Source organism: Pristis pectinata, chromosome 7 (genome assembly GCF_009764475.1).
Source record: "Pristis pectinata isolate sPriPec2 chromosome 7, sPriPec2.1.pri, whole genome shotgun sequence".
Classification (NCBI taxonomy): domain Eukaryota; kingdom Metazoa; phylum Chordata; class Chondrichthyes; order Rhinopristiformes; family Pristidae; genus Pristis; species Pristis pectinata.
The window spans coordinates 57,334,284-57,361,071 of NC_067411.1; the positions used below are offsets into that span (position 1 = coordinate 57,334,284).

Sequence of the window (26,788 nt, forward strand, 5' to 3'; positions counted from 1 at the left end):
ACACCTTTTTCACACAAATGCTATTTGCCACCTATCAACCCATGCCTGAACTTTGTCTAGGTTTTATTCAAGTCAAGTCGAGTTTATTGTCACATGCACAGGTACATGTATGCACAGATGCAATTCAAGGCTTACTTGCAGCAGCATCACAGGCACATTGCATCATATAAGGAGTATTTACAAGAAAAAACATAAATTAAACATAAATTGTACACAATTTTTACAAGAAAGAACACAATTAGAACAAAAGAAGTCAATTTTAGTGCAAAGTAATCAAAGTGATCATAGTGTTGCTAAACTGTAGTAATTAAGGTTTTGCTGATTAGTTCAAGATCTGAATGGTTAAAGGGAAGTAACTGTTCTTGAACCTGGTGATGTGGGACTTCAGGCTTCTGTACCTCCTGCCCAATGGTAGCTGTGAAAGGATGGCATGGCCCGTATGGTGGAGATCTTTGATGATAGATGTTGCCTTCTTGAGGCAGTGCTTCCTGTAGATACCACCGATGGCAGGGAGCGATGTGCCCGTGATGTATTGCACAGAGTCCACTGTTCTCTGCTGCTTCTTGCGTTCCTGTGCATTTGAATTGCTGTACCAGATCATGATGCAACCAGTCAGGAGACTTCCAACAGTACATCTGTAGAGAAACAATGTTGGAATCTAGATGAAAAAAAACTATGATGCTGGAGGAACTCAGCAGGCCAGGCAGCATCTGTGGAGAAAAGCAGGCGGTCAACGTTTCAGGTCAGGACCCTGCTTCAGGACTGAATATAGGAAAAGGGGAAACCCAATATATAGGAGGGAAAAGCAGAGCAGTGATAGGTGGACAAAAGAGGGGAGGCGGGGTGGGCACAAGGTGGTGATAGGTAAATGCAGGTAAGAGATAGTGATAGGCAGGTGCAGGGGAGGAGAGCAGATCCACTGGGGGATGGGTCAAAGGTAAGGAGAGAGGGGGAAAAAAGGGGTAGAAAAAAGAGAGGGAGGCTAGGAAAGGGAAGAAGAGAAAAGGCATGGTGGGGAGGGGGAGGGTGTGGGGAAGTGGGGTGGGGATTACTTAGTGGGAGAATTCAATATTCATGCCGTTAGGCTGCAAGGTTCCAAGACGGAAAATGAGGTGCTGTTCCTCCAGTTTGCGTTTGGAATTCTCCTGGCAGTGGAGGAGGCTGAGGACTGACATATCAGTGATAGGTTGGAAGGGGAGTTGAAGTGACTGGCAACGGGGAGATGCAGGTTACAGGTGGAGCGCAGGTGTTCTGTGAAACAGTCGCCTAGTCTGTGTTTGGTCTCACCAATGTAGTGGAGGCCACACTTGGAGCACCGAATGCAGTAGATGATATTAAGGGAGGTGCAGGTGAATCTCTGTCTCACCTGAAAGGACTGTTTGGGTCCCTGGATGGAGGTGGTGTAGGGGCAGGTGTTACACCTATGGTGGGGGCAGTGGAAAGTTCCCGGGGTGGGAACAGGATGGGTGGAGAGAGGGGAGTGAACTTGGGAGTCACAGAGAGCACGGTCCCTGCGAAAGGCAGAAAGGGGTGGGGAGGGGAAGATATGCTTGGTAGTGGGGTCCTGTTGGAGATGGTGGAAGTGGAGGGGAATGATGTGTTGGATATGTAGGCTGGTGGGGTGAAATGTGAGGACAAGGGGGACCCTATCCCTATTGGGTCTGGGAGGGGTGGAGGTGAGAGCAGAGGTGCGAGAAATGGCAGAAATGCGGGTGCGAGCTCTCTCGACCACAGTCGAGGTGAAGCTCTGGTCAGAAAAGAAGATGGACATCTCGGATGTCCTGGAGTGGAAAGTCTCACCACGGGAGCAGATGTGGCAGAGGCAGGGAAACTGAGAAAAAGGGATAGCGTCCCTGCAAGAGACAGGGTGGGAGGAGCAGTAATCGAGGCAGTTCTGGGTGTCAGCGGGCCTGTAGAAAATGTTGGTGGATAAGGAACCTCCTGAGATGGAGATGGAAAGATTGAGGAAAGAGAGAGGTGTCAGAGATAGTCCAAGTGAATTGGAGAGCAGGGTGAAAATTTGTGGCGAAATTTAATAAACTGTCAAACTCTGCATGGGTATAAGAAGTGGCACTAATGCAGTAATCAATATAGTGGAGAAACAGTTGAGGAATGGGGCCAGAGTAGGCTTGGAACAGAGACTGTTCAATGTAGCCAGCGAAGAGGCAGGCATAGCTGGGGCCCATGCGAGTGCCCATAGCTGCACCCTTGGTCTGTAGAAATGAGAGGAATCGAAAGTGAAACTGTCTATCACTATCTCTTACCTGTATCTACCTTCACCACCTTGTGTCCACCCTGCCTTCCCTCTTTTGTCCACCTATCACTGCTCTGCTTTTCCCTCCTATATATTGGGCTTCTCCTTGTCCTATCTTCAGCCCTGAAGAAGGGTCCTGATCCGAAATGTTGACTGCCTGCTTTTCGCCATGGATGCTGCCTGGCCTGCTGAGTACATCTGCAGAAGTTTGTTAGTGTTCAGTGACAAGCTAAACTTCCTTAACCTCCTAAGAAAGTAAAGATGCTGGTCCACTTTCCTTTTGATTCCATCTATGTGCTGGGCCCAGGACAGGTCATCTGATGTATTAATGCCCAGGAATTTAAAGCTACTGATCCTCTCCACCGCCAATCCCCTGATGTAGACTGCCGCATGTTCACCCTCCTTCCCCTTCCTGAAGTCAACAATCAACTCTTTAGTTTTGCTGACGTTGTGGCACCACTCAATCAGGTGTCCTATCTCGCTCTGGTTAGCTGACTCATTGCCAACTGTGATTTGTCCAACAACAGCAGTGTGATTGGCAAATTTGAAGATGGCACAGGAGCTGTGCTTAGCCACACGGTTATTGTAGGCAAGTATTGGGGTGCTGAGGAGTTGTGAACAGAATTGAACTTTGTGCAATCATCACCAAACATTCCCACTTCTGATATTATGCTGGAAGGAAGATCAGTGATGAAGCAGCTGAAGATGGTTGGGCCTAGGACACTGCCCTGAGGAATTCCTGAAGTGATATCCTGGGGCTGGGATGATTGACCCCTGACAATGACTACAATCTTCCTTTGTGAAAGGTATCACTCCAACCATTGAAGTAATTTCCCTTTTGTTACCCATTGACCTCAATTTTAATTGGGTGCCGTGATGGCACACTTGATCAAATGTTGCCTTAATGTCAAGGATAGGCTCTCTCTCCTCACCTCTGGTATTCAGCTCTTTGGTCCATGTTTAGACCAGGACTGGGATGACATCTGGAACAGATTGGTCCTGACAAAACACAATTGAAACAGCTTTACAGACACTGAAAACCCATCCCCAGTTATGATGGGCAGGTTATTGGTGGGTCAGTGCCACCTGATATAAATAGTATGGGATGGAACTGTAGCTGGACTTCTGGTGCAAATGTTGATTTCACCCATACCACATTCTAATGACACTTAGCACTGTTAGTTCATAACATTACAAATGATACAGTGAAGGTGGCCGGCCTGGTTGAAAAGGTCACTTTTGAAAAGAAAATGTATGGGATTGGAAGCCTTGCAAATAAAGGCAGTGAGAACAAAAGCAGAGAAGTCAATAAGATCTCAACTGGAGTATTGCGTCCAATTATGAACCTTACAAAGAACGTTAAGGCCTTGGAGAGGGTGCAGAAGAAGTTTCTTAGTGATAGCAGAAAGGTTCTAAGGTGGTGCTGCTCATCAACATGATGATAGGAAGCAGAGAAGAGCGGAGTTAATTCAGGGCAGGAGCTATTGTGGGATGTTAAGCTTTAAAATGCTTGGGGAGAGTTCTGAGGCAGGTCAAGGAGCTGACTAAGGAATGTAGTTCACACAGGTGAAGGCTTTGTGGCAAGACTGCAAAATGAGAAATCATCAAGAAAGGAATTTAAAGGCTTGCAGGTCAGCAGAAAATATGAACTCAAAGGCAAGATTGGGCATGGCATGGAAAAGGGGTAGAGCATTCCAAATAGGAACGAATCATGATGAAGAAAATAAAATCATAATAAAATTACAACAATAAGAGTTAGAGTTTTAAGAAAAAAAATTAGCTGTGTAAATAGAGAATGGATGGGAGATTTAACCCTCCCCTCCAGCTAGGGACTGCAGCCTTGATCTACAATAGGACAGGCAATGGTTTACATGAGAAAATTGCCATTATGAATATTGGCATATTATAAATGAAGATAAAAGAGTGAACATCATGAAAACAGGGAGTAGGATCCATACACATACTTCATGTTACAAGGGAGATTTTGATATACTTTCTTTAGTCAGCAATGTACATTATGCCTTTGCTGAAGACAAAACTTTGCCATTCTTGGCATCAGGAGCACACACCAGGAAAGCACGAGCACACATTTTAAAAAATTAGAACACAGAACATAGAACAGTACAGTACGGGCCCTTCGGCCCACAATGTTGTGCTGACCTATATAAACCTTATCCCCATTCAATCTATATCCCTCTCTACTTCACCTCCCATAACCCTCTATTTTCCTTTCACCCATGTGCGTGTCTAATGGTCCCTTAAATGGCCTTATTGTATCGGCCCCCACCACCACCCCGGCAGTGCATTCCAGGCACCCACCACTCTTGTGTTTTCAAAAAAAAACCTACCTCTGACATCTCTCCTAAACTTTCCTCCATGCACCTGAAATGGATGACCTCCAGTATTGGGCAATGCCACCTTGGGGAAAAGATGCTGGCTGTCCAGTCTATGCATCTCATAATCTTATACACCTCTATCAAGTCTCCTCTCATCCTCTGTCACCCCAAAGAGAAAAGCCCTAACTCGCTCCACCTCTCCTCATAAGACATGCTCTCCAGCCCAGCCAGCATCTTTGTACATCTCCTCTGCACTCTCTCCAAAGCATCCATGTCCTTCCTATAATGTGGTGTCCAGAACTGAACACAATATTCCAAGTGTGGTCTAACCAGAGCCTTATAGAGCTACAACATTACCTCTCGGTTCTTGAACTCAATCCCCCAGCTAATGAAGGCCAGCACACCATACGCCGCCTTAACCGTCCCATCTACCTGTGCAGTAACTTTGAGGGATCCATGTACTTGGACCCCAAGATCTCTATCTACTACACCACCAACCTTCATGCCATCTGCAAAATTGCCAATCCATCCTTCCACTTCCTCATCCAAATCATTTATAAAAATCACAAAGAGCAGGGGTCCAAGAATAGATCCCTGTGGAACACCACTAGTCACCGACCCTCCAGGTCGAATACTCCCCTTCTACAACCACCTTCTGCCTTCTGTGGGCAAGCCAATTTTGAATCCACACAGCCAATTTTCCATGGATCCCATACCTCATGACTTTCTGAATGAGCCTGCCACGGGGAACCTTGTCAAATGTAAATTCAATAACATCTCCCCAGTTCTCTGCTCCAAAACCCCACATGCCCAGCTAAGCCATTTGAGCTCTCATTCTCTTGGAGAAATTCTGACAGGGACTGTACCATAAACAGTTTCTGAAAAGCACCTTGAAGCAACCATTCACCCTGAAAGTCAGTTGACATTGCACATATTTGTTGCTGTTTTCATTGTAACTCCTGTTGCTCAAGTTACTGTTTAAAAAAATTTCTTGGGATGTGGGATATGGGTGGTGCTGACGAGTATGCTTATCCATAGCTAAGAAAGAAAACTTGAATTTATGTAGGGATTTTCTCATCCTCAAATTGTTTAACACCCCCGGATGTATCTTGTCACTGAATGAAATGCAACCATCAATTTGTACACGACAAGTTCAGCAAAGGTAGTGTGATAACAATTGAATTATAAGATTTGTTCATGCCACTTGAAGGAGAAGTATTGCCTAGGAGACTAAGTAAACAGCCCTGCTCTCTCTACAAGTAGTCTTGTGCAATCTTTTACATTCAACTAGTGGAAGTAAGAGACATGTCTTTGCTTTAAAGATTTCAAAAAAAGATGACAGCCAAGAAGTTGATTAGAAAGACAAATGTTTTTGTTCAAGGATTGCTGCTGGGAAATTCAGTTGCACCTGAGGCTCAAGATGTAGAGGTCTACTGACAGGCACTGGATTCTGATAATGTGGAGCACAGAAAGGAAGTCAGGTATTTACCTGTCCTAAGGAGGAACAACTTGAGTTGGGTTTCTGGTAGCAGTGTGGAACTTGCTCAGACCGGTCACTTTAAGATGTACTGAAGCAGGTATCACAGGTCCTTTGGAAGCCTACTTCCATGCAAGTATTACTGAAGTTAATTGAAGTGGCATCCAGGGGTGCACCACTGCACCTGTGTGGAGTCCTCCATACATTACAGCATCATTCGCACAGAGGACAAGGAACGAAAACTCTGGACATTTTACAACTCAAAGTCCACGTTTTTAATTAAAATTATGTTTTTTTAAAATTGAATTTGGGTAGTGTTAAGTGATCCATTTTCTAGTCCAGATCTCCAACTCTGAAGCTCCCTTTCAGTACTGCACTGAAACATCAACTTACATTTTGCACGAGAGTTGGATTTGAACCCAAGACCCTTTTACTCAGAGATAGGTACCACAGAGTTTGGTTGATATAGATGTTTAATTGTCTTGAGGAGCTAATGATGGCATTTCTACTTTGAGCACTGCAATCCTTATGACTGGTATGCCAATTATGCTTTTGTTGGGAATTCCAAAAGACTTGAGGACAACTTGAAGGTGATAGCGTTCAAGATCAAAATCAATGTTTTTAAGGACACCACAAAGGCAGCTCTATTCAGACAGCACCTTGCAGGCAACCTGTTCACTCCCAAATTATGGGAGCTGCAGAGTGTCCACAATATAAAGGCTGCCCTGAAGTCCACCATGTTTGGCACCTGTGAAGAGACTCTCATCTCCTCTACCAAGAAGAACAAGGACTTGTTTGGTGAGAATGACAAGGACATTGAGGAAATAATCAACCGCATAAATAAAATGTTCCTGGAGTGAAAGCTTCACCTTTATTCAAGGGATGAGAAATGGTTTTACAGACATCTGAAAGCAGAGGCCCAGCAGAAAACAGATGATAGATGGAAAGAGTGCAGGAGGCTCAGTAACTCACTAACACCCATGATATGCATTGGTTCTTTGGTGGTATAAGAGCCATCCATAGTACAAATACTCATGGCCCATCCGGCTGAGAACCAAGAATTGGGTGAAATCATCAGGGACAGAGGTGTGACTACCCACTGTAAGGAATGCTTCTGAAATCTCCTCAACCATGACTCTGTCCTTGATGCAAGGATAATGGACTCCATTCTATAACAAACTACTTGGGCCAGCTTTGTTGCCAACCTCCTGGCTGACAAGAAGTCAAGAAGGCCATAATCTCAATTCAAAAATAACCAGGCATCAGGAGTAGGTGGTATCACCACTGAAGTCCTGAACCTTGGCAGTGAAGATCCTTACACTCAACATGCGCAAGTCCAAGGTCCTCTACCAACCTACCCCCACTGAACAACTTCACCCTCCAATAATAAAGGTCCATGGCAAGACCCTGGAAAACATGGACACCACTTTGCAGGAACTGCTGGCCCACAACTGTTCAAAGTGGAGAAGGAGCTTGCAGAATGGTACGGAGAACCTCGAGTGCATCTCATTTACTATCCACCTGCCTGCCCCATCAGCCACCACCTACTCAATCTATGGGAGAGTTTGCAGTTCCCACATTGGCCTCTTTTTTTTAATATATATACACGTCTAAAAATGCAGGCAGGATCATGGTTCAATCTTTTTAAAATAACTGTTCTGATTGTCAGCCTACAACATGTGCTTAACCCCCCGCAATAAATCTGAATCCCAAGACCTTATGACTGTGAAGGCGGTGTCCAGTGAACCTTAGATGCCAGCTGAACACATGTTGGCAAAGTTACTGAATTCAATACTAATTTGCCACCTTTGCTAGAAGAGTTGGCTGAATGAAGACAAATGCCAATCTACTTTTACCAGGCATAAGTTTGGTATGGGTTCTAAAGCTACTAGTTAAAAAACCTGTTAAATAAAATTAGAAAATTCACATTTTGGACCAAGTTCCTTTGCAGGAAATTGAATTTGAAGGTTTCATTGATTGGAATCACTCCCATCAATATTGGAATTGATGTGATTTATTTGTTTAGAGTGAAGAATAAACTTACCAAAATAAGTGCTATATAAATGTGTGATTCAAAATACTACACTGCACATCATATAAGTCAGTGATAATAAGTCTGATTCTGACTTTACACTCACTGTTATGTATAGAACTTTTTCAAGAAATTTGCAGATGGGAACCTCCACTAACAATGATCTGATACATGACTCCATAATTGTACATTGTGATGTCATTTAAATGATAAAAGTTGGGCAAGAAGCTGGGAGAACTCAATGATCTTTAAAAAGAGTCATGGGCTCTTTTAGCTTCAGCTGAACCTCTAAAAGGGGCTTCAATTTAACAAAAACAAGTGTGGATTCTATCCCAAGGAGTTACATTGCCACTTGTTGGATTGGATAGGTCTGAAAATCCCATTAACTTGCAAATGGCTTCTACACTATATTGAGGTGCACAAAATCACTAAGGCTTAACTGAAAATTGTGAAGAAAGTTGAGTATGATTATCATTGTGGACACATATGGTTACACAGGTGAGAAGCAACATTTTCACACTAAAACATTTTTCACCTTCTCATAAGCTGCTGCTCCATGTAACTTTACTGTGCGTCAAACTAGAATTACAGATACAAGGTAGAAGTCCAAGAAAAAACCTAATTTTCAAAATTATTCTAAACTGAAGAACATCAGCCATAAATCTGTGATCTATGGTTTAATTTATGCAAAGCAATTGGTTTTTGTCCAATTAACTGAATTCACGCCGAAGCATAACCATGCTGTGTTCAAAATTATAGTTGGTAACAATAAATTAACATGTTTATGACTATCTTTTAACTATGTATTAGTCAACTCATTATAACATTCCATTAAAAAAGATAGGAATGCTTTACAGATATTTTGGAAGCAGTCATTTCCAACATTGTATGTATGTGATCATACAAGGAAAAATGTATTTGGCTGAAAATTGTTATTACATGGGATATCTTGCCTCTGACCCAGAAAAGCTGTGAGCTCCATGACTTAAGTAGCTAATCCTGGTTAATGTTTCAGCCCCATATTGAGGGAGTTCTCCACAATATGATGTCATCCTTCAAACAAGTCATTTAATTGAGGCCCATTCTGCCTGGTTGAGTGGACAAAATGGATCCCATAGGGCTTATTTCAGTTCTTTCATGGGGCTTGGGCATCAAAGTTGAGGCTGATATTTATTGCCCATCCTTAATTAATCATGAGGAGGTGCTGATGAACCACCTTCTTGAACTGCTGCCACCAAGGTGTTGAAGATGCTCCTACACTGCTGTTTTGCAGCAAGTTCCAGGATTTTGACCTAGTGATAAGAACAGTGCTATACGTCCAAGTCAGTGTGGTGCATGACTCAGAGAACTTGAAGGTGGTGATGCTCCCATGTGCCTGTTGCTCTTGTAGATGGTAGAAGTCACTAGTTTGTTGAAGAAGCCTTAATGAGTTAACACAGTTCATTTAGTTAATAGTATGCTCTTCATCAAGGATGTGGTGGAAGGTGTGAAAAATTAGGGTGCTAGCTGGGATGCCAATCAAATGTTCTGCTTTGTCCTGGATAATGTTAAGCCTCTTGAAGAGGGGCAGAGGGTTCTCCCACTGATGCAGCCAACATTTATAGAGTCATGAAGTCATAGAGTTATACAGCACGGAAGCAGGCCTAACTCATCCATGCTGACCAAGGTGCCTACCTGAGCAAGTCCCATTTGGCCCATATCCCTCTATCACTTGCCATCATTATCCAACTAGGTTATCTGGTCACCTGTGTCATTTGCTATTTGTAGGATTTTGCTGTGTGAAACTCAGCTGCTACGTCTGCCCATGTGACAATTGTGACTCCATGTGGAAAGTAATCCATTGGCTGTGAACAGCTTTCTGATGACTGGGGAACATGACAAGTTCTGGTATTCCTTTTAGTAGTTTGCTCTCCTGGCCTTAATACTTACATTTCTTCTGCTAGACCACCACCCAGTTACCTCCTTTAAACCAGATATCCATCCCCCTCTTTACCTGGGCCCTTTTACTAAGCTTAGAACAGCACATTTGTTTTTAAAGCACTTATAATGCTATAATTTACTTAGATAGCAACTGCTCTAAGAAGTGCTTGTTCCCACTAAAGAGCTCAGTGAGTAGTGGTTAAGGTGCTGGGAGGTGATGGATGAATGAGTTAATAAGGTATTGTGGCATCTCACGGTTCCTGGCGACCTCTTTGATTTTTGTTCACTTTCTCCTAGTCCTATTTATTGCCACTTTTGTGGTTTATAGAAAGTTTTCTACTTTCGCTGTGATTATTATCAGCTTTATCTCTCAACTTTAATCTGCTCTTTTGTCTATCAGGCACCAATAGCAGCCATAAACGTGACTTCCACTTGTGGTCCAAGCCCAAACCCTCTTCCCAATCTCTGATGCATTGTCTTTGATGCATTATCCCTTACCTTTTGACGCCTCCAACCTTGTCTGGTGCCAACTGACATCCAATGCTTGTTTAATATTTTCACCATCACTATTTCTAAAGTACTTAGGGCTTTGCTTGGAATATCACTGACATGTCCAGCAATTAATGGTCATCCCTTCTTGAACTGTTGCAGACCTGGTGGCAAAGGTGTTCTAACTGGATTGGAAGTTCCAGGATTAAAATTAAGCAAGATGAAGGAATGAGATATTTGTGTCAGGATTTTTAAAAATACTTTTATATTTCCTTTTGACAAACCAGGAAGCTTTTGAATTTGTGGTGGCTCTCAAAGGATTCCCATCAATCTCATTCCCTCACTTATTTCCCTGTAACCTATTCTCTCCCACATACCCACCAACTCCCCACGAATTCTCCTACTAACCACCTACACTCGGGGTAATCTACAGTGGCAAGTTAACCAACCATTCAGTGCACCTTGGGATGTGGGAGGAAACCAGAGTATCTGGAGGAAAGCCCACTGGTCACAGAGAATATTACAAACTCCATACAGGCAGACTAGAGGTCAGGATTGAACCTGGGCTGCTGGAACTGTCTGCTGGGCCAATGAGCCCCAGATTGTGTGTGAACTGGAGAGAAACCTGCAGGTGATGATCTACCTATGTGCTAAACGTCAAAGAGAACTGGTTAGAATCTATTTCCAAGGGATGACCATTGTCTTGCACTTAAGTGGTATAAATGTTATTTGCTACTTAACAACCTATGTTTGAATGTTATCCAGATATTGTTGCGGGGGGATGGACTGTTTCATTACTTGAGGAATTGCTAATTAATTTGAATACTGTGCCATCATCAGTAAATAAGTCCACTCCAGTCTTAGGATGATCACTTGGTGAAGCAGCTGAAGATGGTTGGGTTTACAGCACAATCTTGAGTTCCTAGCGTGATAGAACATAGAACAATTACAGCACAATTCAGGCCCTTTGGCCCACAAAGCTGTGCCGAACATGTCCCTATGCTAGAAATTACTGGGCTTACCCATAACCCTCTATTTTACTCAGCTCCATATACCGATCTAACAGTCTCTTGAAAGACCCTATCATATCAGCCTCCACCACCATTTCCGGCAGCCCATTCCACGCACTCACCACTCTCTGAGTAAAAAACTTGCCCCTGACATCTCTTCTATATCTATTCCCCAGCACCTTAAACCTATATCCTCTTGTGGCCACCAATTCAACCCTGGGGAAAAGCCTCTGGCTATCTACCCTATCAATACCTCTCATCATTTTATACACCTCTATCAGGTTCCCCCCTCATCCTCCGTCTCTCCAAGGAGAAAAGGCCGAGTTCCCTCAACCTGCTTTCATAAGGCATGCTCCGCATCCCAGGCAGCATCCTTTTAAATCTCCTCTGCACCCAATGATATGGATGTCCTGGGGCTAAAAAGATCGGCCTCCAACAACTGCAATTAACCTCTCTTGCAACCATACGTGATGTGTGCTTGGGAGTTTGGTTGAGGTAACTGGAAAAAACACATATGGGAGTAGGCTATTTGGCTCACGATCTTTTAACTTCACCAAAGGAATTTACAAAATATTTGCAACAGTCTCATTCTTTACAAAAAAAAATCCATGAACTTCAAATCCACTATAAATCTTCTATAAATTCCACAGCAAACGACTATACCTTTTCCCACTCTGCTTATAAGAATGCCAGATGGAGACATAAGAGACTGCAGATGATGGAAATCTGGAGCAACACACAAAAAGATGGAGGAACTCACTCACTGTCAGGCAGCATCTATGAAGGGAAATAGACAGTCAACCTTTCGGGTCAAGAACCTTCATCAGAACTGGAAAGAATGAGGGAGATAGCTGGTATAAAAAGGTGGGGGGAAAGGGTGGAGCAAGAGTTGGCAGGTGATCGGTGGATCCATGTGAGGGGAGTGATAGGCAGGTGAGGGAGGGGGAGAGTGGGAATGATATAGGAAGCTGGGAGCTGATAGGTGGAAGTGACTGGGCTGAAGAAGATGGAATTATATAGGAGAGGACAGTGGATCATGGAATAAAGGGAAGGTGGTGGGGAGGAGAACCAGTGGGACGAATGTGTGGGTGATGTGCAGATGGTGGGGGTGGGGAAAGAGAGAGTGATAGGGGCCATAGAGTTAAGGGGAAAAAAAAGAAGGGACAGAGGGGAGTTGTTACCAGAAGTTAGAAAAATCGACATTCATGCCGTCAGGTTGGAGACTGTTTGGCAGCTGTACTAAACAGGATCCCCTGGTGACCAGCCATTTGAATTCCACTTCCCATTCCCACAACGACATGTCTGTCCATGGTCTCCTCTACTGCCAAGTTGAAGCTAGATGCAGATTAGGGAACAGCACCTCATATTCCACCTTTTTCCCTCCCCTCTTTCTTTCCAGTCCTGATGAAGGGTCTTGAACCGAAACGTTGACTGTCCATTTTCCTCTATAGATGCTGCCAGACCCGCTGAGTTCCTCCAGCTTTTTGTGTGTTGTTATAAGAATGTTATTTTTTTCTCAATTTCCCTTCCTCCACCACATTTGTTCTCAAGATGATGTTTTCTGCTCTAAAGCTTCGGAAATGTCCTCCTCCTTCCAACAGCATGACTTCCCTCCTGCCATAGTTAATGGAGCCCTTGCATGTCTTTTCCTCCATTTCCTGCATGTCTGCTCTGACCCTCCCTCTCCCCAGCAGAACAGCAATAGAGTTGTCTTAGTCCTCACCTTTTGCCCCACCAGCCTCCACATCCAACACATCATCCTCTGCCATTTCTGCCACCTCCAACGTGAGCCCACCAGTAGTCTTATCTTTTGCTCATCCCCCACTTCTGCTTTCTGCAGGGATTGCTCTCTTCGGGACTCCATGATTTGCTCATCCCTCCCCATCCTCATTGCCCCATACCATGGCACTTTCCTCTGCAATAGAAGGTGTAACACCTGTCCCTTCACCTCCCCTATCACTACCTTCCAGGTGAGGCAAAGATTCACCCGAACCTCTTTCAACTTGGTCTATTACATTCGGTGCTTGCAATGTGGCTTCTGCTATATTGGTACCAAATGTAGACTAGGCAACCATTTTGTAGAGCACTTGTGCACTGCACACAACAGCCGTCTCAAGCTTCCAGTTACATGTCATTTTAACTCTCCTTCTCACTTCCACACTGACCTGTCTGTCCTTGGCTTTCTCCATTGCTATGCAGAGACCAAGCACAAATTGGAAGAACAACATCTAGTATTCCGTTTGGGAAGCTTACAAACTAATGGTATGAATATTGAATTTTCCAATTTCAGGTAACCCACACTTGCGATGTTCTCCTCCCACACACACTCACCTGTCCACCTAATTTTCTTCTCCCTTTGTTCATCCTTCCCATCTACCCTCCCTCCTCCTGGTTACATCTGCCCATCATCTGCTCCCTATCTGTTTCCACCAATCACCTACAAGCCTCTATCCCACCCCTCTGTGTACTGCTAAAAATTGGCAATCTTTCCTGTTTCCTCTCCAGTCCTGATGGAGGGTCTCGATCCAAAATGCTGACTTACACCTTTTGCCTCCACAGATGCCGCTTGATCCACTGAGTTCTTCCAGCGTTCTGCTTTTCTTTGAGAAATTTCATGGAATTTAGCAACCTTCTGCTCCCTTACCCAAACATTTGTCTTCCATATCTGACACCAGGCATACCCTTAGCCTGACCAGCTGGTTTGGGTTGGTTTGCCCCTTGACTTTAATGGAGTGGTGGATCAGACCAGAGCAAACCAAGTGTCCAACCCGAACCTTCCCAGCACATTTGGTTAAAATCAGGGCTGGAATGCTCATGAGTACAAACACAAATACGTCCTGGTGAAAGGGTCGGGATCAGGAACAATGCCAATTTCCTCTCCTGCCAACTCAGGAGCTAAAAAGCCATTTGCTTGCCTGAGTTAAGTTGACCATAGAAGTTATCAAGGATCAGTCTTTCCTCATCTTCATGACTCAGATTCACATCAAATAGTACACTTAATTACACAGTTTAGCACTGCATTCTCATTACTTTGTCCCTCTCCAAATGCCCTGTTTAGCAATTAGAGGATCATCCTAACTTTTTAAAAATGTTATTTGGTAGAAGAAGTTAACATTTGTCCTCTGGATATAGTTTGATAGGCCCATGGCTTTGTGATACTGCCCAGGTAAATGCAGTGAGGATCGTATAGGATTCCCATAATTAGTTTGTGGGGTGCTCAATGACAAAAAGCACAAATCATTTCTTGGTCAGGTGCTGCTACATCTTGCCTTAAAGCTTAGTGCACGCTTAAAAACTGATGAGGAGCTAATTTTCATATGCCAATCAAAGTGAGGTTGATTTTAAATTAGCTCTGTGAGAAAGACAGTGTGATGTATCAGGAAGCTTTTGACTTCTTCACTGCACCCTCAAAGAAAGTTTAAGAGACTTCTGCCCATGACTTTGCCATCCTTCTCTCTCAACTGCAAAATCAACAGAACCCACTTTCCCACCCTCAGTTGAGTATCAGCAGGCAATCAATGGCATTCCCAATTTTCCAGAGACTGACAGCTACATACCAGTCTATTCCGATCTAGAAGAAGCTTGTCAGTTCAGTTTGATGCACTTTTCATCAAACGTCTATACATTGGTAATTCATAAAGTCAAAACTAACAGCATAGATTAATTTTGAGCTGTTAATGTATGTAAAGTCACAGATGAATGTAAGGGAAAGGGCAGCAACAGTAGGAGTGGAGAGAATAGGAGAGGTTGACTGAAATCTTGGTTGAAAAGGTGGGTTTAAAGAGGATCTCACAAGAGGGGAAATGGAGGAGAATTCAGAGGAGCGATTCCAGAGAATGGGAACTAACCAGCTGAAAGCTGCTCATTACATGAGGTGTTGGTTAATAATCAAAAGCTCGGTATAATTGCTTTGAGGCTCCTGGAACACCAGAGATCAGGGCTTAGAAATTCTACTATGAAGCGCAATGTTTGTGTGCCTTGCAACAGAGTTTATATAGAAAAAAATCTGTTAAAGAATAGCCAGGATTAACAGTATGTATCCTGGGTCCCCTGTGCATCTGACTCATAGACATATCTGGGCATGAATGGTGCTGCTCAACAGTTCATTCCTGGATACTGCTTCAACAATTGTCATTCACAGGTTACTCATGCAGAAACAGGCCTTCATAGCATGTGGCCAGCTTTGATATTTGTTAAAGGGAAATGCAGTTAAGAGAAGCCCAGCTGTTAAAATTGCCATGGTCTTCAGCCACCAGGCAGGTAACCATCACAGCAGAATTCCTTCCTATTAGAAAATTCCTCCTGCTTAAAATCTGCCCCTTTTTATTTGCTGCAACTGTTAATGGCAGGGTTGGAGAGATGGTATGAAAAAGGGATTATCTCCCTAAAATGGTTGCATTATCCCACAAAATACATTACACTGTTGAGCAATAGAATAATACTGTATTAATACCAAAAGGCATTTATATGTTAGCCTTTTAGATGCTTTGCAAGAACTTAAGCAATCAAAGTTGCTGGTCAGTGTGATGTGGTGGTACCTGAAGTTGTTATGCTGTGCATGGATCGATCCTATGCATCGGTTGTGCAAAATACTGTTGGTCTGGCAGCTTGGGAATGGTGCTGGGGCATCCAAGACATGGTCAATGGACGAAATGTACCCTGTTGTGTTTAATATCGATTTTCATTTGTAGCCCTTTCAGCTTCCCAGGTCTACCAGATTACAAAATATGGTTTTAGGCAAATGTGGAAGAAACATTTTTACATCAGTTGACATCAGCCTGCACCAGTTCTCCAGCCCTGAGTGAGTCAGAAAGCTACTAAGTTTCCAAACATTAGTCACAGTGGATATGGGGAAGAGGAGATCATTGCAGGGATCAAAACAGAGAACAACACAGGATGCAGAGAAAGTAACAACAGCAGAGCTACACAGATAATGAGTGGCAATGAAACAAATAAACACAACCAACAGGTGAACACCATAAGTTGAAGAAGGGGAGGGGGGTCTTGGATTCTCTTTATGGAGAATCACACTTTTATGTATGCAATTCTGAGATGAGATTCTGAGACCTCAAAAGTGAATGGAAAAAGATGAAAATCCTGCTGAAGGACAAATAACAAGGTTCTATTTCAGAGGCCACACTAGCCTTCTAAAATGTTTCAAACAAAATGACAGCTCAAAATGCTTTGTCAACAACAACATTTGCATTTTAAAACATTCTATCATTTGTTTTTTTTCCAAAGTAGAGATGATGGCTTAGACTCGTGCAGTAGAATTGTATGAATGAGAAAACAAAGGATGGAAGACAAAAGAAAATGTCTACTGATGCTGAAAAATGAAATAAAATAGAAAATGCTGGTAATATTTGATGGGTCATTCAGTATATCAGGAGAGAGAAACAGAGTCAATGTTGCTGACCTAGGAAAAGTTAGAAATCAAAGATGTTGTAAGGTGCTGAGAAGGGGGAAGAATGGTCTCCAGTCTACAATAGGCTGGAGACCAAGAGAGACTGAATGACACAAAAAGTGATGTTCGTGCTGCCTGGGAGAAACTGGTGAGTGCTTGTTAATTGTAGCTGATCTTTCTGGAAGAGATGTAAATAAAAAGAGATGACTGAGAATAGAGGAAAGAGAGAAAATACAATGCTGGAACCGTGAGATAGAAAATTCTCTTTTATTTCACATCTCTGACAACAATAGAGTGCTGTTGTGCCAGAGTTAAGCAGGATTGTCCAGCACACAACACACTTTATTGCTAAGTTACAACAAGTGGTACTTACCTCGGAAACACGCCTGAGCCCGTTTAACTGCAGCGCCCCGTTCCAATCGGTCCACAGCATCAGTCACGACCTAACCTGTGGTGAGCCCAAATCCAAGAGACCTCACCACCGGTGTGCTCACTCTTTTATACCCTGGTCACTTTTCTCTGCCCCTACCTGGATCGATCCTTTGTCCAGGTTGACCCATCATGTGACCATTGCCTCGGGCACTGCAGGCTCATATCTGCAGAGACAATACCTTGGTTACCTAGCACCCAGGTCACCCTTCCCCCACGCAAACACACATTTGGTCCCTGCGATTGTTCCTTGTGCTCTTTGGCCAATATTTCAGGATTCTTACTGCAAATGCTGAAAATATTCAGTTCAGGTTGCACCTAAGGAGAGAGAAAAATTGAATTAACGTTACAGGCTGATGACGTTTCATCAGAACGAGCTTGCTCTGATACAAACTGGAAAGGCTAATTCTCCAAAGTCGCTGAATTCAATGTTAAATCCTGAGGGCTGTAAAATACCAAGTGCGAAGGTGAGATACTGTTCCTCAAGCTTATGTTGGCCTTCATTGGAATAGCTTGAGAGGACAAAGACAGAGAGGACAGAATAGGATGAAGAATGAATGTGACCAGGCAACTGAAGCTCAGTTCATCCTTGGGGACTGAGTGGAAGTGCTTTGCAAAGCGGTCACCCAATCTGTGTTTGGTCTCTCCACTGTATAGGAGACCACATTTGTGAGTATAGATTGCAATACACCAAATTGGAAAAAAAAACTGCAAATGAATTCTGCCACACCTGAAGAAATATTTGGATTTCTGGATGGTGAGAAGGGAGGAGGTAAAGGGGCAGCTAATGAATTTCCTGAGATTGCATGATGAGAGGAATGAGCGTTGGTAGAATCGGAAGAATGAAAAATGGAATCACAAACCAAAAACGAATGTAGATTGGGTGACCACCTTCGAGAACACTGCAATTCAGTCCACAAGGGTGACTGAGTTTCCAGTTGCCTATCACTTTAATTTTCCATCCACTCCCACTCTCTGTCTTTGGTCTCTTACACCATTCCAACAGAGTTCAACATAAATTTGAGGGACAGTATCTCATCTTCAACTTGGCACTTTACAGAATTTGTCAATTTCAGATCACCAATCTTTCCAGTTTGTGTCAGAACTAGTCATCAATATGCAATGTTAACTATTTTTTTCTCTCTCCATGGATGCTGCCTGGTCTGTTGGGTGCTTCCAGCATTCTGATTTATTTGAGAGAACAAAGTTGCTTTCTGCCCCATCAAAACCACTGAGAGATCTGGCATCTCTCACTGGAAACCTGGTAGCTGGTTCACCCTCAACTCCACTCTTAAAGCCAGGGACCTGGAGCCTCTGACCTACTATCAAATGTCTTGGCACTGTCAGTCCCACCCCCTAGGCCAGTTGCCTGGATCCTGGCTCACCTTTAGCCCCATTTCTAAAGCCAGAACCCTGGAGTCAAACTTGCTATCAACCACAAAACTCAGGGCCCAAAGCACAGTTCGCTATAATCCCTTTCCAAGGGCAAGTCACTTGGTGCTCAATCTGAGTCCCAAGGCCAGAAGCCTGGATTATTATCAGACCCATACACACTTTAAAAGAATTGTATGGTGATGAATTGGGGATTGTTGGTTCCACTTTACATTGCATCAGACTACAGCATTTTGCAAATGTCCTTGAGTCTCTTCTTCACATTTTAGCAAAATTTCCTGCTTGTATAACACGGAGTTCTGTCTGTTGTGGCATCTAGTAGTTAGGGAACTTGTTGCAGGGAAAGATGTGAACAGAGGATTAGAGAGTACCCTCTTGTACTGGGGATAAGTAAAACATTTTGAGAATATAACTATATTCAGGGACTGGCAGAGAGGGCACTTTAGAAGAAATAACGAAAGAATTGTCAACAATGAGGTAAGTTACTAATATACAATCTCCCCTCCCCTACTCGCCACCAGCTCACCCTTTATTTATACAACATTCCTACTTCAACAACATCAATTACTAGCCACCTCAGGAAGACTGAAATTTCTTAGCAGGTCTAAGAAAAGTAAGGTGGTTGGAACAATGAAATAAATTGGCAAAAAAGCCTCAACAATGTGTTTGTCGTAATTCAAAACAAAGATGATGCCTTGAATTAAATTGATAAGCTACTACAGGCAATGACGCTTAATTTATTTCATTCATTTCTGAAATACTTTTCAAAATAGCACAGACTTGAAAACATGCAATCTACTAAATTACCAAATTGTTGTCATAGGACGATGATGTACTTGTTTAGCTTTGAAGTTGTTGGTTAGGAGTACCATGATATTTGAACCCATCGTGTTAGTCATGGCCACAAAGAGACTGACCAGTGCAAGACTGAACAAACAAAAACACCAGCTTTCCATGATTGTACCTCAGTAATCATCATAATTAGAGGCTGTATTTTTTTTAAAGTTTGAACTATTTTGGAAAGGACTGCATAATTAAATAAAGAAACTGTGGAGTTTATGTAGCTTCTCATTTCAAACTTAAATCAGCTGCTTAGTAAAGCACATTTTTAAAAAATAAACATCAGGCAGCAGCTTATAACTTCAGCCTATGAGTATACAAACCAGCGTGGTCACATATGTATTTTAGAAATAGTGAGTAGAATTGAGTCAAGACAGCATTCTTCTCAAGAGAGCCACCGCTTCCTTTTTCTCACAAATCTAACAGTATCACAAACTGTACAGATGATGGGACTTCCAAAAAAAACTTTGCAGTAAATTCTCAGTGCATTGTCTGTCTTTGGAAATGCACATCACATTGACATTAGGATATGTGCATAAAACAAAATTATGAGCAGAGTGTGTCAAATTCTTTACAGTACAAAAACTTGCATTTACCACCTGTTTGGTTTTATGCTAGGAAGTGACTTAGAGTGGTTTGTGCAAGGGTAGACAGAAGTGCAGCATTTGTGTCAAGATATTTCTCATTTATATACAATGTCTTTATATTTGTGAGATATCGTAAATCACTTTATAGGTAATGCAGTATATTTGAAATATATTGTAGGTATACACAGCAACCAATTTGTGCACACAGATCCCACAAACAGAAATGATATAAATGACCTGTTAATTAATTTTGGTAAAGTTGGTTGAGGAATAAATATTGGTAGTAACACCTAGAAGAATCTTCAAATAGTGCTATGAGGCCAAGTACCTTCAAAAAAAATGAACACCCTTTACGTACTGAAGTATCAGCCTACATTACATGCTCAAGTCTATTGGCTTTTAATTCACAATCTCACAAAATGACAATTAAATGAAAATGTCAATGTCACCATATCCTGCAGCTCCTTTACCTAAGTTTCTGCTTAACAAATGGAGCAAACTTGACAGTTAATTGGGCCTTAATATACACAGCTTCCTTGACAGACAGGTGTGAGGCAGTGTAGGCAGCAAATACAGAAATGGAATGAAAAGATAAATTTGTTTTTTTTAAAAGTGCAAAGATTTTGGAGTTAGGGATCAAAACTGGGCTCAGTGTGCCATTTTATGTCCCTGAAAGATGCAAAATATACCTGACACCAGAAGTTAGTGCACACACATGTAATATCTATCAGAGAACTGCAGTGATAGCAGATAATGACATCACTTAGCAAGGACTCTGATTTCATATCAGCACTGTTTTTTGACATTCCATATTCTGGTCAATGCTTTCTGACTTAAAGCACTATTTACCAAATACTGAAAGGCCTGGATAAAGTGGACATGGAGAGTCTAGGATCCGAGGGCACAGCATCAGAATAAAGGGACATCCCTTTAGATGAGGAGGAATTTCCTCAGCCAGAAGGTGGTGAATCTGTGCAACTCGTTGCCACAGAGTGCTGTAGAGGCCAAGTCATTAGGTGCATTTAAGGTGGAGATTGATAGGTCCTTGATTGGTAAGGTGGTTAAGGGTTATGGGGAGAAGGCAGGAGAATGGGGCTGAAAGAAAAACAGCCATGATTGAATGGCAGAGCAGTCTTAATGAGCTGAATGGCCTAATTCTTCTCCTATATCTTATGGCCTTATGGTACAACTGATTTCCTGTTTCTCTACCTCCACCTCCATGTACCCATAATGGTGTTATTTAAATGCATTATCAACCATCTGTAGGTTAGTTGCTGACTTATTTTGTATGTCTGTTGCAGTAATTGTCTATAGGAAGTGGAGTGCCAAATCAAAATATTCCTTGCTAACTTCAAGGTTTCTATACAAACCATTAGCTCCTAGACAAGAGTTCATGAGTCAACATTCCCCTCCTTTCTAAGCAGCTGGTGGCTCGTGGGAGACATAAGCTATGAGCTCAATGAGTAACTTAAGTACAAGCTGCCTGGAATGCAGAGCATGCCTTATGAAAGCAGGTTGAGGGAACTCAGCCTTTTTTCCTTGGAGAGACGGAGGATGAGGGGGGACCTGATTGAGGTGTATAAGATGATGAGAGGTATTGATAGGGTAGATAGTCAAAGGCTTTTCCCCAGGGCTGAATTGGTGGCCACAAGAGGACATAGGTTTAAGGTGCTGGGGAGTAGATATAGAGGAGATGTCAGAGGTAAGTTTTTTACTCAGAGAGTGGTGAGTGCGTGGAATGGGCTGCCGGAAGCGGTGGTGGAGGCTGATACGATAGGGTCTTTCAAGAGACTGTTAGATAGGTACATGGAGCTGAGTAAAATAGAGGGCTATGGGTAAGCCTAGTAATTTCTAGGGTAGGGACATGTTCGGCACAGCTTTGTGGGCCGAAGGGCCTGAATTGTGTTGTAATTGTTCTATGTTCTCTATGTTCTAATTGTACAAGGTGCATACAACGAGAGCAACATTGCCACAAACAAGAATAGTTTGAGGTGTAGTACCCGTACTGATGTACTGAAGAAAGATTGTTTCCTAGACCACTATGTTGGAGCCTGCTGTATTTGGTTGTGTGGTTTCCTATATTTGTGGTAGTATGCTACATGCTTCATAGCCTTGCCATCACTGATCAGGAAAGGAGCCTAGGAGGAGAGAAACAAGAAGGAAAAGGAGAACAGAGGATGCTGAAAAGAATGTGAGGCTACAACTAAGTTTGTTTTGCATATAAAACTAATCACCCATTGTTCATTTGGTGTGTCTATATCCCGTGGGCCTTTGCTTCCCAAGTGCTGATCTATGCTGGCCTCAACTCCTCTACTGTGCCAGTTCCCCATTACTCTAGTTGAATGCTTTGTTAGGTGTGGGTATGGTACTAATTGTGTGCAGGTCAGATGAAGCACGCATGTTAGGTCAGACCCCTAACTAACAAGAGATTGTTGGCAAACGAGTGATTGTGAAGATAAAGTAAACTGAGGGGTTGTTAGTGGCGGTACAGTTGGTACATTCACTGATCTTAATTATTTGTGTGAGATCACTGAACTGTATGCACGTTCTTGGGGCTAAAGTGGCATTGCAAACAAAAAGTGCAAATGTATCCTATAAGAGGGTGAACTTTTTTTCCCGATATGGTCATCTTGAGCTAGGAAGTGGGGATAAACAATTATTTCCAGGAATTTTCTGTATACTTTTAGATGTTAAAGGTATTCAGTTGAGAGTTTTGTTATTTCTGTGATCTAAGTTATGAATGTAAAGATTTGCTCTATTAGTAATAATTTGTTCATTTTTCTTGGCTCTACTAATTGCACTGATAGGGTGAGATGTGGTATTGAGTGCCACTAGAAAATAAAGACTGAGGATATGAGTGAACATTGCAAAGTCATACTGTAAACAATTCTGAATCTTTTAATAAAGGTATTGTCATAGAGTTATACAGCATGGAAACAGGTCCTTCAGCCCATCAAATCCATGCATTCCATCAAACACCCAATTACACCAATCCCCCATTAATCCCACTTTATTCTCCCCACACTCCCATCAACTCCCCTTAAATTCTACCATCCACCTACACACCAAGAGCAATTTACAGTGGCTAATTAACCAACCAACCTGCATTTCTTTGGGATGCAGGAAAAAAACAGAGCTCCCAGAGAAAACCCATGCAGTTACAGGGAAGACATGCAAACTCCACACAGAGAGCGCCAAAAGTCAGGACTGAACCCGGGTCACTGGAGCTGTGAGTCAGCAAAATCTCTTTAAATGATTGAAAATCATAAATCCAAATATGGACAGAATATGAAATATAATAATCCCCATGTTGTTGAGATCATAAAACTGCCATCTGTGAATGCAAACACAGTTGAATAATGCATAATAATAAGAGAGAGGTTTTGTGTAGGATTGAAATTGTGTGTGGCTGTGGAATGCATTAGCAGAGTTGGTGAATGAATAAGCAATGACCAGATCAATGTGTAAGATCTGATAAAAATATAGGATTTAAGGAAATTTGGGATATGAGAACACAGCGGACACATGATTGGACTATGCATGTGCAAGACAAGTACTAACATGGGATGGTTAGTATTTATCTGGCATGAGCTAACATTTTTATAATTCCTATGTAATTTTTGGCAGTCAGAGAGAAATTTCACTGAATATCTTACAGAAACTGCAAACCATATTAATTTGCTTTTTCATGAGATTAAATTAGGTAGAGTCCCTAAGTAGACACATTGATTATAAAATGTGAAAGGGACATAATTCAGTGGCTTTTTCTGAGCCCAAGTGCTTTGTTTGTGATGAAGTCTACACCTGAGAGATTGTCTTGGTGCAAAACTTCAGCAGAGAGTGCATTACAAAACAGAAGTGGGAAGAATAGATAATAATTTCAGATCCTTCATGAAGTATCTTGAACTAGTCCACTCTCTTGAAAGTTGCCGACCGATCTGCATTTGTACTTTTTGCTGTTGTTGGTTATACTGTACATACCGAAGGGCAGTGCTATTGCCAGACTTCCTAACTGTGTCTGTAGGTGACATTCTAAATCAGAGAATACTGCATTTGCCTTATAAAAGTCCACCCCCATCCCTGGTAAATTGGTTTATTATTGTCACATTTACTGAGGTGCAGTGAAATAGTTTGTTTTGCATACCATCCGTACGGATCATTTCATCACATCGGTTGCAGTGCTGGTGTTAATAGATCGCCTGTTACTGTTTAATTTGTGACAGAGATAATGCTAATGTTTGTGGTACAAATTGTAGCCACATTTACGGTGCGGCTGGTGCTGGTATTTATGGCGCAGGTGGCGTCAGTATTCGTGCATTGAAGTGGTACGAGGGAAAACAATAGTAGAATGCAGAATAAAGTGTTACCGTTACAGAGAAAGTGCAGTGCAGGCAGACAATAAGGTGCAATGTGGTAGATTGTGAGGTCAGTCTGAGATTTTCCCAAGTCCATCCACTGATCTGTGCTATCCAGGTAAGCTAGATGAATTTATCATTGCTGGACTAATGGTGGTTTGAGCTGGAGTTGATGCTGCTTAAACGTATGGTGGTTATGGCATGCTTCTGAATGGTTGCTATATTCATGCAGTCGGTCTTAATCCGTGTGGGTGCTGCTGTTTCTGGTATATTTGGAAATGTGTTTATGTTTATAGATGGAGTGGCTGGTAGCTTTTATGGTAATGGTGCTGATGTTTATAGCACTACAGTTGGCTGATGACGGTGTTAATGGATTGCCTGGTGATGACCCTGGGTTGGGGTGATGCCAGTGTTAATGGTTTGACTGGTACTGAAGTTTCTGGAAAGGCCGAGACTTGTGCTGGTGACAAGGGTCCATGCATTGCCGGTTTTCGTGGTGTTAATAGGTCGCCAGTTACTGTTTAATTTGTGACAGAGATAATGTTATAATGTTTATGGTACAAATTGTAGCCACATTTACGGTGCGGCTGGTGGTGGTATTTATGGCGCAGGTGGTGTCAGTATTCGTGGCACGGCACGAATGTTTGGTTCAATACGGCACACATTGCGTGCAGGGGCGGTATCTGGTTTCCCCCTCTCGCAGTAATAAGCAGTGTACTTCGGTGTCTCCCTTGTTTCCACCCACAAGGGACCCTGCGGCCGCTCCGCCTCCTCTCTCCCGCTGGTATAAAGACAGTCAGAGCCGCTCCCTCAGCTCGTACTTGGGTTAACATGGCGGTTTAGATCATTCTGAAGTCTGAATTGGGGGGAAAAGCCCAGCAACAGTCCCGGGACGAGAGTCAGTTTCACAACGGGCCAGGGGACAGGCACGTTTCTGACGGAGAAACCATCTCACGATTGGGCCAGCTTCTGACTTCTAGTGGCCATAGCGGCGCATCCTGGTAAGTGAGCGCGGGCCCAGCGTGTCGTCAGCGTGAAGTTTGTTTAATGAAATTTATTTTTTCTCTCTCTCCCTGTTGCTCTGATTAAATTCGCTCAGATTTAAGTTCTCTTTAAAACGACACCCGGTTACCGGGCCCCACTGTCTCTTTTTTGTTCTTACAGCCCCGCGGCTCAATCGATTCAGCACCCCTTCAGCTCTTTTCTGATTCATTTGTCGCAAAAGTAAAGCTCGGACCCCGTGTCTGGAGGCAGAGGACAAGGGTCGGGTGTCCGAACGCTCCGTTTCCCCCCCACCGAACGTCTCCTTTTAAGGCATGAGGAGAGCGGGACCCCGTATGGCGGGATTCACCCCGCTGTAGCAGCCACATGGGCTGGATAGGAAGCGTTCGCCTCCATGTGAGCGTGAAGCTCCAACCCGGTAGTGACAACTCGGGAGCGCGCGGCACGGCCGTGGAACCCGGCGGGGTGAATGGGGGCGCGCGGCACGGCCGTGGAACGCTCCCGGGAGCCTCGCGGCGCGGTTGGGGCCTCGCGGCGTGGTTGACGAGCCCTCTTGTGCAGCCAGGCGCCAAGAGTACCTGGTATGCCGCTCGGTCCCCTTACCAGACCCGGGGAGCGGGGAATCTTCTGTGGTCAACCCAGTCTCCAGCAGATCGATTATTGAGGAGAGCTATTGAATCGGGGCGCCCTCGAGTTTGAGAGTACCCACCCCCGTGAGTTCGTTCTTGTTCTGGCCATGCTACTCGGTGAATGAGGCGGTCCGGCTAGTGTAGTGCCAGCAGTCGTGGGGGGAGCAGGAGGTCCAAGTAAAATTGGAATTCAATCAAGGGGCTGAAAGGCGAGCACAATGACACCAACCTTCTCCAACTGGTTTTCTCTTTCAATCCTGTGCTTTTCCAGAATGTCGCCATTCATATCCGTAACTGTTTCTAGAAATATGGTTCTCTGGATTAGAACACAGAGGCAGACTGTTAAGCCACGCAGTTGTATGTAGGGGATGTGAGGCACCTGCTATGAATACACGGTGCCGTTGGATACAGCAGAGATGGGTTCAATAAGAACTCAATCCAAACTTGTGTGACTTGTGATTCAGTGAACTGAATATCATGTGACCACTCAGATGTTTTCCATGCTGATGTGTGGTTCAGTAGCCTGAGTTTATATTTTCAACCCCCGGTCTCCCTAGACATTAGATCAGTTGTCAGACTCTAATGCTGAGATGGTGCACTTCTCCTACAAACAGCAGCTTCTACCATTTTAG

General features: G+C 43.2%; 1 protein-coding gene and 1 long non-coding RNA gene across 5 annotated transcripts in view; one reads left to right on the forward strand and one right to left on the reverse strand.

The window, feature by feature from the left end:
* Positions 1 to 223: 223 nt before the first annotated feature.
* LOC127572651 (uncharacterized) lies at positions 224 to 26,507 on the reverse strand. Of its 2 annotated transcripts, none has more exons than XR_007956647.1 (3): positions 26,386 to 26,507; positions 3,187 to 3,253; positions 224 to 635 (listed from the first exon to the last, which is right to left on the reverse strand). It is a non-coding gene; the product is annotated as an uncharacterized LOC127572651 (long non-coding RNA). The 2 variants fall into 2 exon arrangements; XR_007956648.1 differs by lacking the exon at positions 26,386 to 26,507 and adding an exon at positions 26,106 to 26,227.
* slc20a2 (solute carrier family 20 member 2) overlaps positions 25,152 to 26,788 on the forward strand; it is a 70,689-nt gene continuing 69,052 nt past the window's right edge. The window contains exon 1 of one of the 3 annotated variants that reach the window (XM_052020137.1): positions 25,152 to 25,526. The gene's annotated coding sequence lies outside the window, so the exon portion shown is untranslated. The remainder of the gene's footprint in view (positions 25,527 to 26,788) is intronic. The other 2 variants (XM_052020138.1, XR_007956646.1) reach the window with 2 other exon arrangements.